This window comes from Athene cunicularia, assembly GCF_003259725.1.
Source record: "Athene cunicularia isolate RWA chromosome 2 unlocalized genomic scaffold, athCun1 chr2_part1, whole genome shotgun sequence".
NCBI lineage: Eukaryota > Metazoa > Chordata > Aves > Strigiformes > Strigidae > Athene > Athene cunicularia.
Genome location: NW_020799095.1, coordinates 57,872,049 through 57,885,118, shown reverse-complemented (window position 1 = coordinate 57,885,118; position 13,070 = coordinate 57,872,049). Strand labels below are relative to the sequence as shown.

The following is a 13,070-nucleotide window of genomic DNA, read 5'->3' as shown; positions in this document are numbered from 1 at the left end:
CCCCCCGGATCTTTTCAATGGGGTGCCTCTGTTGTGAATCAGAAAGTTAGTTCATGGGCTGCCAGACACATAATGGAATTGTTCGTGGTTTTTGTTTTGTTTTGTTTTTTCTGTAAGCGTGTGTGTGCCTTTGTAAAGAGGAGGTGGTGAGGACAGAGAACAGAGACTTCGCTCCGGGGAGCAGGGAGAGTGCAATGATACAGGCCAGGGCACCGTTGCGGTGGGACGTGGCCCTGCCTATGCCACTGCCAATGTGCCTTGTTCTGCTCAGCTCTGGTGGGCATTACCTGGGACTCGCACTGCTTAGTGTGTCACGTGCAAATGGGTGAAGCTTACATAGCTGTCGACTGCTGACTGTAAACCACATAAGGTAAAATATTAGAAAGCTGTAATATTTCCACCACTTTCCTTAAACCATGTGCATTGGCTTTCAGAAGAGTGATGTAAATATGAACCATGCCAATACTGTGCTTCCTCACTGTGAGGCTATTTATTATAAAGGACGTATGGTGTAAGTCATTTTAGTATGGAGTAGATAAGAGCTTGAACCAAAGCCTTGGATCCAAGCCCACCAGCAGCTTTGCAAAAGGCAGGATCCAGATCTGAAGTCAGTGGTTCACACAGTTTCTGGTAGAGTGGTTTTAACTTACTCTATAAAATGGGAGTAGACAGAAGTTTTAAATTGAGGCTTTTAAACAAATTCTTGCTTGTTTCTCACCCACTGTTCTGCTCTGCCTTAGAAGGTTATTGTGGAAGCACACCAGCTATTTTCTCCAAGCCACTGTAGCCAGGACACACCAACTCAGGGAGTGGAGAGGGGTCCCTGTGGTGGTGATTACCGTTATACAGCCGTATGCTTTTTTTCCAGAGGAGTTTTTCTTCTGGTAAGTTAGACCTCCCTTCTGGATGAAGGTCTTTGGAGTCATGATGGAGACTGGAGTAGTACCTTGACATTTCACAGACACCAGGAAACAGTTGATCAGCTGGCATGGAGCAAACTAGGCCACAGTGGCAGGACTCCCCACCTCCTAAAAAGCTGTGTCTCAGTAACATAGCTGAATTACAGGACAGGAAAAATTACAGCATTGTAGACAAGAAATTAATAAAGCCTAAATTTTTCTTTCCTTGCTAGATTTGGGACTCTGTTCTTACTTTTCCCCTTCTCCTTTGCCCTTGGACACAACATTTTTAGGGCTTTTCAGTCTCTGTGAATTTACTAGAGAGACATCTGGTTGTGTGTTACTTTACACATCTGTTACATATGTTAGAGAGTAAAATCCAGCACCCAGAGACTTTACATAGATTTGCAGCACTCCTTGTGGGACTTTGAATCTATACGCCAATGAATGGCTTATGAGGGTACAAAAATGCAGTATTTCAGTACACCACATATATTACTGCAGTTTATTGCATATATATACTACAGTCCCCTTTGTCCTTGGCAGAGGAAAGCTGGTATGGGAAAAATAAGAACTGCTGGTGAACTGGGAAGTATTCAGATATGGCAGTTTATTTTTCTCCCTCCTAAAAACATCATCTTTCTCGTTGGCAGTCTGAAAAACAGTTTTTAAGATGATTTGAACATCATTTGAACTTAACTTCAGAGTTGTGGGACTGTGGGGATGCCAGATACCTGAGGCAGGTTTGAGAGCTGAGGCAAAGCTCATGCTTTGCAGTTTTGTCTGGAGAATCTGTACTGTTTACAGCCTGTGTAGGAAGTATGAGTTAGAAATAAGTATCTTTCATTTGAACAGTGTTTCCTTCTCTACTAACCTCGCTGTTTGGGGTTCTACATTTCTTTTTTTCTGATTGCTAGTTTTGCAAGTGTTTAAAGTTTGGAGAAAACATGTGGGTCCTTAGCTGATCTTTTTTCATGATCCATGTAGAGACCAAATTTAATAGATGTTACTTCTACAGATTATGAGCTAGGACTACTCATCTGTGTGCTGTGCATGCCAGTGAGCAGACAGGCTTAATGGAAGCTTTTGGGGTTTTCTGTTTGCCCTGGTGGGGCTGTGGTCTGTGCTGGCGGTCCTTGGGTAGAGTGGTTGAGTGTTGCCAAAAAACTCATGTGCACGTTGTCTCCTGTTATGTTGATACATAGCAGAACAATTGCTCACCATCTAGGGAGGTGAGTGATAGCCATCGTAATGGCAGTGTATGTCAGCCAGTGCTTGGGAGCCTCTTGCTAGCCCACTGTTAAAATCTGTTGGCAGAGTGTAAGAGCAGGCCGGGTAACACAGAGGTTAGTGCAGAGAAGCTGGAATGGGGAAGATTTTACTCAATCTGAGACACTGTGAAAATGCAAATTTGGCACAGGCACGCTACAGCAAGAGGTCGAATGCAGAGCGAGCAGAGCGCTTCCCCTCTGCTGGAGCACTCAGCAGCTGTAGCCCATGTGGGAGCCCTTTGCTGGTGAGCAGCGGTCCTTCGTGCCCCGACAGAGTGGAGCCCCGGGTGAAAGGAGAAGCTGTCCGAGGGCTTGCCAACCCTGCGGCCCACTCACCCTCTGCAGTGGGGAGTCCTTCGGCAGCCGGCTGCACCCTCCTCCCCTGGCTCTCTGCAACGCGATTGCTGTGGGCAGGGTGCTGCAGCTGCTTTGTTTGAAATGATAATATTTTACGCTGTTACTGTGAAATACTGCAGTATTTTTTGTAATTACGGGCTGCATGCCAGTAATGTACAATAACATTTTGCTCTTCCTGTGCTGTTGCTACTGTAGGCATTCGTTCCAATTTGGGCTGCATTTGCAGTATGTGGTAGTTTTTTTTTTTCTAGACTCTGCTCATTAGCTATTGTGGATATTTTTGGATTATTCATTTCTACCCACGTCTGTCCGTACAAATCTATCTCAGAAAGTGCTTCAGAGAGTGGCATTCTCTGTTGAACCAGCAATTGTTGTGGTTCTTGTGAAAGTATGAGGCAAGAATGAGATGAAAATGAAGGTGAAAATTGCCTTGTAAGTTTATAAACATCTATGGTTTTAAAAATGTTTGAGGCAGATACAAGTATAAGCCTTTCTTTGACCAATGGTAAGCATATTTAGTGCTGAAGTCCTGGTCTGCACCAAGCCGTAGGTGTCTGAAACCTCTGGGATGGCAAAATCTGGGAGGCACTTACTGTTGTTAGAGCCCGTAATGATTCTCTGCAGTTTGCTTCTAACTATTAATTTAAAAAATTTTATTTCCAGAGGAAAGTAATCATAATTTGGAAGACAGTCAGTAGTGTTCATGCCAACGATTGTTTATTAACATTGTCATGGTCTGGAGATGAAATTTTTGTGAAAGGAAAATTAAAGTCCTAGATGTCAGAGTTCAGAGTTTGTCAGCCTGCATGCAGTTTGTTTCTGGAAGGTAGAGGTTGGGTCCAAAAGGAAATGAAAGAGGCACAACACAAAGGAGACAATTAATTTGTTTTCTGGTAAATTTGGAACAAAATACAGTGCGTTATACAAAAAGAACTGCACTTTTCTCACATGTCATTTTAGTGTCCTTTTACTGTGCTGACTCACCAAACTACTTCAGTTTCAGTCTGCATTTGATTTAAATTACCTCAGAGGCCTCCATTTGTACCCTGCTTTGTGAAGTACTTCTCATCTGCAATTTTTTGTTTGTTTGTTTGTTTGGCATGTCAACTGGCTTGTCTTTTTTTATTTTCCAGGTCTCTTGTTTTACTAACATTTGAAACCAATCACTCTGTGTGCCTCCTTGGGCCCTGTGATAGGCAAAAGCTATATTGCAGCAACAGATAGAACAAGGAGTGAATCACTGCTTTCTGCCTTTCCATTAGATTACCTAAACCACTATGCATAAATATTGCTTTATGTACGATACAGAAGCATGATTATCTCACTGCATTGACGGAACAGTGCTGGAAGTGAATATAATAATTCTTCTATTACATCTTTAATGAGCTACAATTAAAAATAGTGTGTTGGCGTGCCAGAGTAGATGTGCTATTCTCAGAACTTTATTGAAGCCATTTTGGCTGTTAGACTTAGTTGACATAGTGTTGTTCTGAAAACCTTAAGAATTAAACAGCAGAAAAATCTGCTTTTCTAGGTGAAAGTTAACTGTCCAGTTAAATTGGTCCACTAAACAGATTCAGGTCTGTACTGAGTATGAAAGCCTGCTTTTTGTCTGTCTTTGAGGGTGAATTTTTTACTATATAGTAAAAAAAAAAAATCATAAGGCAGCAGGTTGCTACAGAGCTCCAGGTAGGTCCCATGTCTCTTGACACCTGTGGCAGCAAGTCTGAGTCACAGATAGCACAAAGATGTAAAGCCTAATACTCTCAGGATTCAAAAGCACACCTACGTAGGAGTTTAGTTTCAAGTGCCTCTTTTAGCTCTGGGTTTTTTTTTTTCCCCCAAACTAACAAAATTTAAGAGTCATTCTTAGAATTTTTCGGGGAAAAATTTTCTCAGCATTTGTGGCTTTGTGAAAGATTGACATCACTTAGAGATCAGAAAATAGCGCTGTCAGTTTTAGCTTGACGGCATTGCATTCTCTGTTCCAAAAACCTGATGAATAACAATGGATGAGTCAAAGATTTCTTGGAATTTTCTCTTTTTTGGTCCCCCCCCCTTGTGCAATTCCATTGCCATTTTTAGCATGGAGGGTAATTCTCCAAAGAATGTCTGTGTGCTTGAACTGTGAAAATTCAGAACAAAGTCGTGTCAGATGACAAAAATCATTGCATGTTTCTGTATATTTTGGTAACATTATGTGAGCTTTTTGAAGAATCTGCAGTAAAACGCAGGAGGTGTTTGATAGAGAGGTGTTGCTTCTCTGTTTCAATAGTATGAGGATCTTCCTATCATGTGTTTCATTATGTTGTGATGAGTTTTTGCTTAATTATTTTCTGTGTTTTATCAGCTGTGCTCAGGGAAGTTGCCTGACAAAATAAATTATCAGTGGATTTGGGAGGCTTGGACCAGCTTGAAACACTTGTTGAACCACAGCATCCTTCTGTCTTTGCCTTAGATTTCTCTGTGAAAAACAAGGATTATGTCTCTTACGTATTTTAGCACAATGTTAAGAGTAGAAATATTAAGGACACAGAATTGTTCGGGTACTACTGTTACCTAAGTGATGTGGTATGCTTAAGATAAGCAGTGTTGTCAGCCGTTCTTGGCAAAATCACTGGGGTTATGATAAGTGAATTTTTTAACTCCGAGTTTGTGGTTTTTTTTTTAAATTGCCGAAGTGGCTTGTATCAGACATATTCTGACCTGTCAGAATGAATGTGTGAAGTATGAAGCTATATGAAGCTGCTGAAAAATGTGAGGGGGAAACAGGTTAAAGTGATTGTAAACGGAGGATCTGTACATTTTTCTTCTGCAATAGATAGCTTGTATTTTACTTAAAAATAGCAAAAAAAAAAAACAACCAAAAGATAAAAAGAAAAACTTGTGCAAGTGTCCCCTTAAGAGCTGCTGTGTCAAATTTGAAGAATGATTTGAATTCAGTCATTAAAGTGTGAAATGGAGGGATTTTAGTTCTGCTTTAAATTATGCATCTCAAATTAACCTTAGCTGCAGAGTCTCTGCTGACGCCCCCGTAATGACACATTATTGGTACTAATGGCTTCTTTGTGACTTGAGATACAAACAGACATCCTAGACAGAAACATTTCGGCTTTGAACTAAATAAGACACATGGGGTGCATTTCTGCCTTGGGTTTCTAGTGACAAAGCCCTGCTTTCCTGGCGGCTGGTGCTCATGAACTCTTCTTTCCAGCTTTCATGCACTGCTCCTCATCCTGGCAGGCAAAGGCAGCTGAGTGAAAATGTGCTTTGCAAGCTTGGAAGAGCAGGAGAGCAATAAATTTGGAGTGAGCGTGGAGTCCGGCCAGAAGCCGAGCATTGTAGAGAACCAGGACAAAGACTGGGATGTGGGCAGTGGAGGGGAGGAGGAACTTCCAGCAGATGATAATCTTGGGAGGAAAAGGACCCAAAATCGTGAGGGAAATGGAGAAGATATGCCAGGATTTAAGGAGGAAATTGCTAAATAAGGGAGGGGTGAGATTAATAAAGAATACAAGCAGTAGTGGCTTGTTAACCCTTTATGTGCCCTGCTGACATGTAAAAGGGACATATTTCTGGAGTTTTGTGCACTTAAGTCTTCCTTCTGAAACTCACGATCATTGTTTGAAAAACTTCACCTCGACCCTGAATTTCACCGAGGAGTTTTGCAGCTTCTTCTGTGCTACTGGTTTCTCTCCTGGGATGAGAGGCATAGTTACTACCTGCATGTAGCTGCTGGGCAGGCCGCCTGAACACGACTGTGAATGAGTGCAAAAGGCATAGCCTGGGGGAGCTACCTACAGAAGATGCACAGTTTTAAGTGTTGATGAAAAAGGAGTGACTCCTCAAGTCAGGCTCAGAATTTAGACCCTGGCTTCTCTTCCCCAGGATACTTACTAGCTCATTGTTTTATCCTCATATTCTCAGTGGGATGTCAAGATGAGGGATGTCAAGATGTGCCTCCCCTTCCAAGCTGCAGCTTCGGGAATTTGCTTGTTGGCTGTAACAGGAGTGATAGAGAGGTGCTCCTGCCCCATGGCTGTGTCATGTGGTCTGTTATAGGCTGTGTGACATGGTGTGGGTCTGCTTTCAGCACAGAATGCTGGGAACTAAGTAATGTTGCAGTATTCTGGGTCCAATGCAGAATGGCAATTTAGTATGTAGAATCAAATACAGAAAAATATTCGGATGCCTCCTTTGTATTCTTCAAAGGAACCACGTTCCTGAACTGGGACCCAAGACTCTTTTGTTTTGTTTTGTTTTGTTTTTTTAAAAAAGAAAAAAGTAGATATGTTATACATCACATTTACTGATGCATTAGAGATATTTGTATGAATAATTAAAACACCATTTAAGATTGCCACAGTAATAGAACAGAATGCATTCTGTCATTTTTCTTTTCTGTTCCTTTTATTTGATGAATTTATTGATTTCTTCCATTAATTTAGAGTAGGTATCCTAAACGCTCTTACACATTAGCAAGGCTCAGCTTTACATTAATAAGCTGTTGAGAGTTGTAATGCAATGAAAAGAAGTCAGAATTTGAGAATACAGGTCTGAAAAATTGTGGCTTAAAACACATACCTAGTATTTTGCATCAAATAGGTTTGTAAAATATTACAGCCTTTGTTTGTCCTAGTTGTTAATTTAAAAAAATATTCATTTCATATTCATTATGAATAGTCTAATAGCACATAGGAAAAAACGGAAAATAAAGGCAACAAGCTACCTCAGATTTTCCGTTGTATTTGTGGTTAACCTTAAGCTGGTTGGAGTCAGTGGGAATATATTGTGTGAATTGGAGGGCAGAACTTCACTGTTAAAGAGACAGCAGTCCTTCTGAAACCATGCATGAAAAAAAAACCTTCTGAAACAGAGGTCTGAAAACCAGACAGGTGTGATCTAAGAGACCTGAAGTAAAAACTGTATTATAAATCCCATGTGTATGTGCACACAAAATCTTTTCATATTTATTAGTTCACATTTCTTCTGATTATGTCCTTGATTATTCCTTATTTACATTTAATTCATTAACCTGTTTTCTCCTGTTTTTTCCTACCTTTAGAAATACCTGGTTTATAAATATGCTGGAATGTATGTTAAGTATGAACACTTAACAGTTGTTGGGTCAGTGTTGTTATGATCCTTTTTCACAGCTGCGTTTCTGTTTTCCAGCTACAATGGACAATTTGTCGTAACACTTAAATTAGTATCATATGTTTTGTTTGGTACTATTGTTTTAGCCATGCTTGGAATATGTGTTTTCATATGTATTTTTGGGCTCAGTTTTGGATGCAAAATGTGATGACTGGTACTGAATGATACTTAATTCATTGGGTAATCTGAGTTTTTGTGACATGTCATGTCTTATGCTTTGCATTGACCTTCTCCTCCTTGTACATCTTGCTGTGTACTGTGAGTTTATTTGTTATTGTATACATTACTAACATCTTGGGAATTGTAATCGATGACTAAAAAACAATATAAAATACAGTGGGTTCTCAGAATGCATTTATTTTTTTGTCTTTTATTGTTTGGATTGGATAGGGTCTGAGTTGGGTGTGTTTTGTGGGTTTTTTTCAGCTGAGTGTTTTTTCTTTCCATTGGTGACCAGTGGGAGGAGACCAGTGCTGTCAATCAAGGCCTCTGCTCATTGCCACAAGCCTTGTACTAATAGCAATGCATACTTACTTCTTATCTAGCATTTTTCTAAAGTTTTGCAAACAGGAGCTCATCCTTTGTAGTGTCTAGCAGCTCCTCTGTGCATGTGCCATCCCAAAACAATATTTTGTTTGGGACAGGGGTTAGCCCCATGCATTGCACGTGCTGTTGGCGAGGCAAGAGTGCAGTCTGAGGCACATGCTTCTGCCTATCAGTTACCAGTGATGTCCAAGATTTTGCTGAGGAGAAAAAGTTGGTCTGGCTATGAACACGGCCACTCCTTAATCTAGGTTTTAGCCCTGGTTCTACAGAATGGTTACTGCTCCATGCTTAATTTGAGGTGCCTTGATCTGTTGCCATAATACAAAGTGAGCTGTAGAAACTGTCTGTTGCACAGGGAGGATGTAGAATAGCTGTCTCAATATGGGAAGTGATGTATGAAATTGTTACACTTACTGTTGTTACATGTAACACCTACAATGACTATAAATGAAGGATATGAGAGTGGAAAAAAAATCGTATTATTTCAGTTAGTTTGTGCATATTTGACAGCCCTCTGTGTATAGTCAGTTACATAATTTCCTGGGATAGTCAGATTTCTCTTTATTTGTGTGGCTCTTTCTGTCAGCAATAAGGAAAGAAAATACATTAAGGATCAAAAAATATGTCTGTAAAGCCAGGAAAAATTGTCATCAACCTCAAGAAGAGATCTGAGTACGTGGAACTGCTTTTGTCTCATCTTCCAAAAGCAACTCAGTTCTGGAATAACAGTGCCCTTTTGGGCTACACTTCAAGATGGTGTGATTGTACTCATAAATTACAAGGATCGATAGCAAGCCCACCACATCCTTTCTTTTCTTGACAGGTTCGTGGATTGCCATTAGAGCAGTAATAGTGCACTGGTCAGCATAAACACCAGAAACAGTAATCATGGATTTTTGTCTCCATTACAGCATATGTTTAGGGTTACGCTGTTTGTTGTGGTGGGTTTTACCCATAGTCCATGGGGAAGGAGAGGTGTTTTTCCCCATTTGCCTTCTCCTCTCCCTTGCCTTTATGCTTCCACCTTGAGTTGGGGCTGAGCCGTTTGGTGTTATTACAAGGACAGAGCAGGACGGGGAGAGCATGCCTAGCCCAAAAGGGTGAGAGAATAGGTCATTTTGAGATACCAGTGTTCCATGAGGCATGCATTTTGCTGTATATCCTGCTTAGGAGCAAGTAAAGAGCAAGATTTTCCCTGGGTGTGTGTCAGGCATGCTGCTGCGTCGGGGCTGTGGTGGAGCTGAGCGCGGAGTTTCTTTTCCTCAAGGGAAGGCCTGTGCTTTTGCTGTGTTTTGGCAGCCCTACATGGCAGTGAGTTGGTAACCTGTGTGCATGTTGTTGTTTTGTTTTTTTCATCTGCCTTTCTAGTCTAGGTTAACTGAAGCTCTGTGACTTTTTAACCCATTGTCCATAGGCTGTTGTTTTACAAGCTCATTAAGGTGGCCAGGATGGCAATGGCAGCAGTCCTGCCCCCCCACCGTGGGTACTCATTAGATGGCTTCCTTGTGCTGACATAAGCATTGTATAGTCGTGCTCTGAGCCAGGTCTGGGAAAGGAGCCAAGTCAAAAATAATCCCTTAAAAAAAAAAAAGAAAAAAAAAAAAGTATGTTTTCAGCAGGATCTATTCCCACATCTAGCTCACCTTCACTTTCACGCTGGCCTGGAAAGCGTGAGGGTTTGTACTTGCTCAGGGGGAGGTAGGGATGAGCAGTAAGGGTGAGGTGGCCGAGGGTGCTGCTGCTGGTGGCAAGGACGGTGCCTGCTTGTGTGGCATCAGCCTGAGGAAACGGGGCTCTCGTGAGTGTGCTGCCTGTCTTTCCTTGAGCCTGTCAGCCTGGCTGCGCTTCCTGAAACTTCTGAAGCTGCGAGGCGGTTCTGGCCAAATTTGACTGAAAGGTGGTGTTTGAAGGTGTGAAGACCTCCTGATCTGAGCAATACATGGCAGCTGGTAGATGTACCCAAAGCAACTCTCCCCAGTGATAAAAAGCTGTTATCAGGGGCTCAGCTACTGACCTCATCAGGCCTCCTCTTGAGGTACCATCCTGCTGTCCCAGTTTGGGTTGAATTGCGCTCATTTTGGGGTGGGGATGTGTGTCAGCTAAAGAGCTGACAGGAGTACAAAGTGCTGCTCTCTGGGAATGATTGTTCATTGCAAGGGGCAGGAAAAATTCATCTCCCTGTGTCCTGACTGCAGTGAGGGACTCCACTTCCAGTTGTGGGGTGGGAAGGTTTTTCATATGTTTTCTCTGTTGTTTTCGTGGGTTTATTTTAATTCCCTCAAGGGATCAAAATCAATGGAAGCTGGGGAAGTTGGGAAATGAGATTCCCTTCAGTTTTTGTTAGTGTGGCCAGCTCTTTAAAGCCAAACAGGTCTTTCTAGCCTCACCTCTCCATAGCTTCCCTTGAACACCGGGTGACATCTTTGTGCCTTGTGAGTCCTGCTTCCATCCCCACGGGACTGTGCTCCTTCTTTGGCCGGTGTGCATGGGTTTCACCTGCCCCACTGCACCGGCAGCCCTGCTCTGCACCACCGCTGAGGAGCTAATATGAAGACACACATTGTGGTTTCCTGCTATTTTGCTTTGTAACCAGTCCACTGGTAAATATAGCTTGTGTGTGGTTATAAATTCATTCTCTCATTATGGGTGGTGGTTGTGCAATAATTATGTAGAAATTACAACCAACGATTGTTGTGGATTTTTGTTGTTGTTTTGTTTCTTTCTTTATTTTTGTGTTTGACATGCCTTGCAGTGGAAGGGTAAACTTTGATATCTGCCCTAACTAAGAACAGGGCCACAAGCAGGTGTCAGGATTTGGCGTGGGCACAGGCACTGTCTTGCAGGCTGCTGACTTTTATGTGGCTCCCTTTGCATGGCTACACAGGCACTGCAAGGCAGATTGGGACCTGTGCTATTCAGACACCTTTTTTTTCTTGCTTTACTCTGTGGGCAGACATGCTGTCCCTCCCTGCAGGTTTGTTACTGTACATGTGTTTATCCTGAAATAAGCCCCTCCTGTCTCTTTGGAGGTGTCGGTGGTATGCTTCCTGAAGCCATGGTATCTCTGGCTGCTTCCAGTCCGGCTCTCTGGGCAGGGTCCTCTGGGTCTTGCTGCCCAGCCAAGGCCACACTCAGGCCAAGGCAGAAACGCTCAGGTCCTCCTCTGGGGAAGTCTTCCCTCCAGATGGGATCTGTCCTGTGGTCTCTCCCTCTGTTTGGATGTAGAATTAAATAAAATAAGGGTGGGGTTTCTGTTGTTTTTTTCCCCCCGATTCCTTTACTTTAAATTCCAGTCAAGCACATCCAGAACAACACTGCTTGTCCCTGCTGAGTTCTCATTTTCCTCCCATCCCTACTCTAATTTTACATTATCCCCTGCGCTGTGTTTGCAGGCCATATGTGTCCTTTGAACTCTGAAGAAGCTGTGCCAAGGGGAAGCCTTCCTCTCCTCCCCTCCTCCTGTTGTGGAGCCGCTCTTAGATAATTGCAATTAGTATACAATGCGGAGCAAACCCAGAAGTGAAGTTTGTGGGTGAGTGTCTGCACATTTCCTGAGAGCTTCAGAAATGCTTGTGCTCAGTCTTTGCTTTTGCTCTTTAAACCTGTAGCAGTTCCTTGAGTCCAGAACAGTCGCTCCTGCTCTGGGAGGTGTTCGTAACCCACATTTGCTTACTGCGCCCCTGGCGAGGCGCAGGGACGGCTGGAGTGGCTGGCAGGGTGCCACAGCTCCGGCAAGGCCTCTGTGCCGGGGGAGGTGGAGCTGCCCATCATTGTGTTAACAGCGCTTGGCAGAAGCAAGGCAGGGGATTAAGTGGCTTCACGAGCGTGCTGTAGTAGGATGAGTCCTTTAGCTGTGTTCCCGGGGAGAGGTGGGCATGTTGCCTGCTGCAGGCTGATAAGAGTGGGAAAGGTGAATCTTATCCCATTGAACAAAAAGTGAGGGAATTGTTGTCATTCAGGAACTGCGGAGAAGAAGGGTGTGCTGCTGGGCCATCGTTCCCCCACGGCTGCCATGCAGAGGGCTAGCATCAGCCACCTGTTCAGTGGGAGGGATTGCTGTCATCTTGGGCTTCAGTTTTCAAGGGGGATGCCCTCCTGGAGCAGGGTGACAAGTGCCTTTTGGGTACCTTCCCCTTTGGCCTCTGAGAAGTGTCTTCTGCGTTAAATCAGGTGTCTGACCTCATTTCTCGAAGGAGTTTTAAATGGGGAGAAATAGTATTAATTAGTGCCTCATTAAGTACTTGTAGTCAAGTATTATAATTTTCTTGAAAGGATAATGTATTAGATGAATAAAAATACTCTCCATTAAAAAATGCATACAAAGTCATTTTAAACCACAAAGATTATTGTACATCTCTGAAAACTTAATGTGATTAAAGTAAAATATATTTGATAAATTTAAAAGACCCTGTTAGGCTGTTTAACTTGTTGATCTCTAATTAATTATTCTCAAATCTAATGCTTCAGGACTTCAACCTTACCTGCAGGGACAGGAAATAAATTTTAGGTTTCAGTTGTGGGTGTGGTGGTTTTCCTTTTTTTTTTTTTTTTTTCTTATTTTCTTTTGTGACATCTTTCTTGGAGATTGGCCACAATGAAAGATGAGTCCCTAGACAGGGTAGAGTGGTAATCAGAAATGATATGGAGATTTCTTTGACAGGTTTGATTAATGTGACTTACACTTGTGTTGATTTTCTAGAGTTGAAGCCACATAGAAATATTTTCAAGTATATTTCCTCCTGTCCCTTTTGTCAGTGACATGGTATAGGTCATGTCCGTTAGGATCATGTAGGCTTCCTTCAGTTTTTTCGTATGACTTCACACAAGTTAAATTAATTTT

General features: G+C 42.5%; 1 protein-coding gene across 5 annotated transcripts in view; it reads left to right on the top strand.

The window, feature by feature from the left end:
- Positions 1-13,070, top strand: part of ATXN1 (ataxin 1) — a 230,247-nt gene that overhangs the window by 75,763 nt on the left and 141,414 nt on the right. Inside the window, exon 6 of one of the 5 annotated variants that reach the window (XM_026842213.1) lies at positions 11,623-11,762. The exons of the other annotated variants lie outside the window; for them this stretch is intronic. The gene's annotated coding sequence lies outside the window, so the exon portion shown is untranslated. The remainder of the gene's footprint in view (positions 1-11,622; positions 11,763-13,070) is intronic. 5 annotated transcript variants of the gene reach the window in all.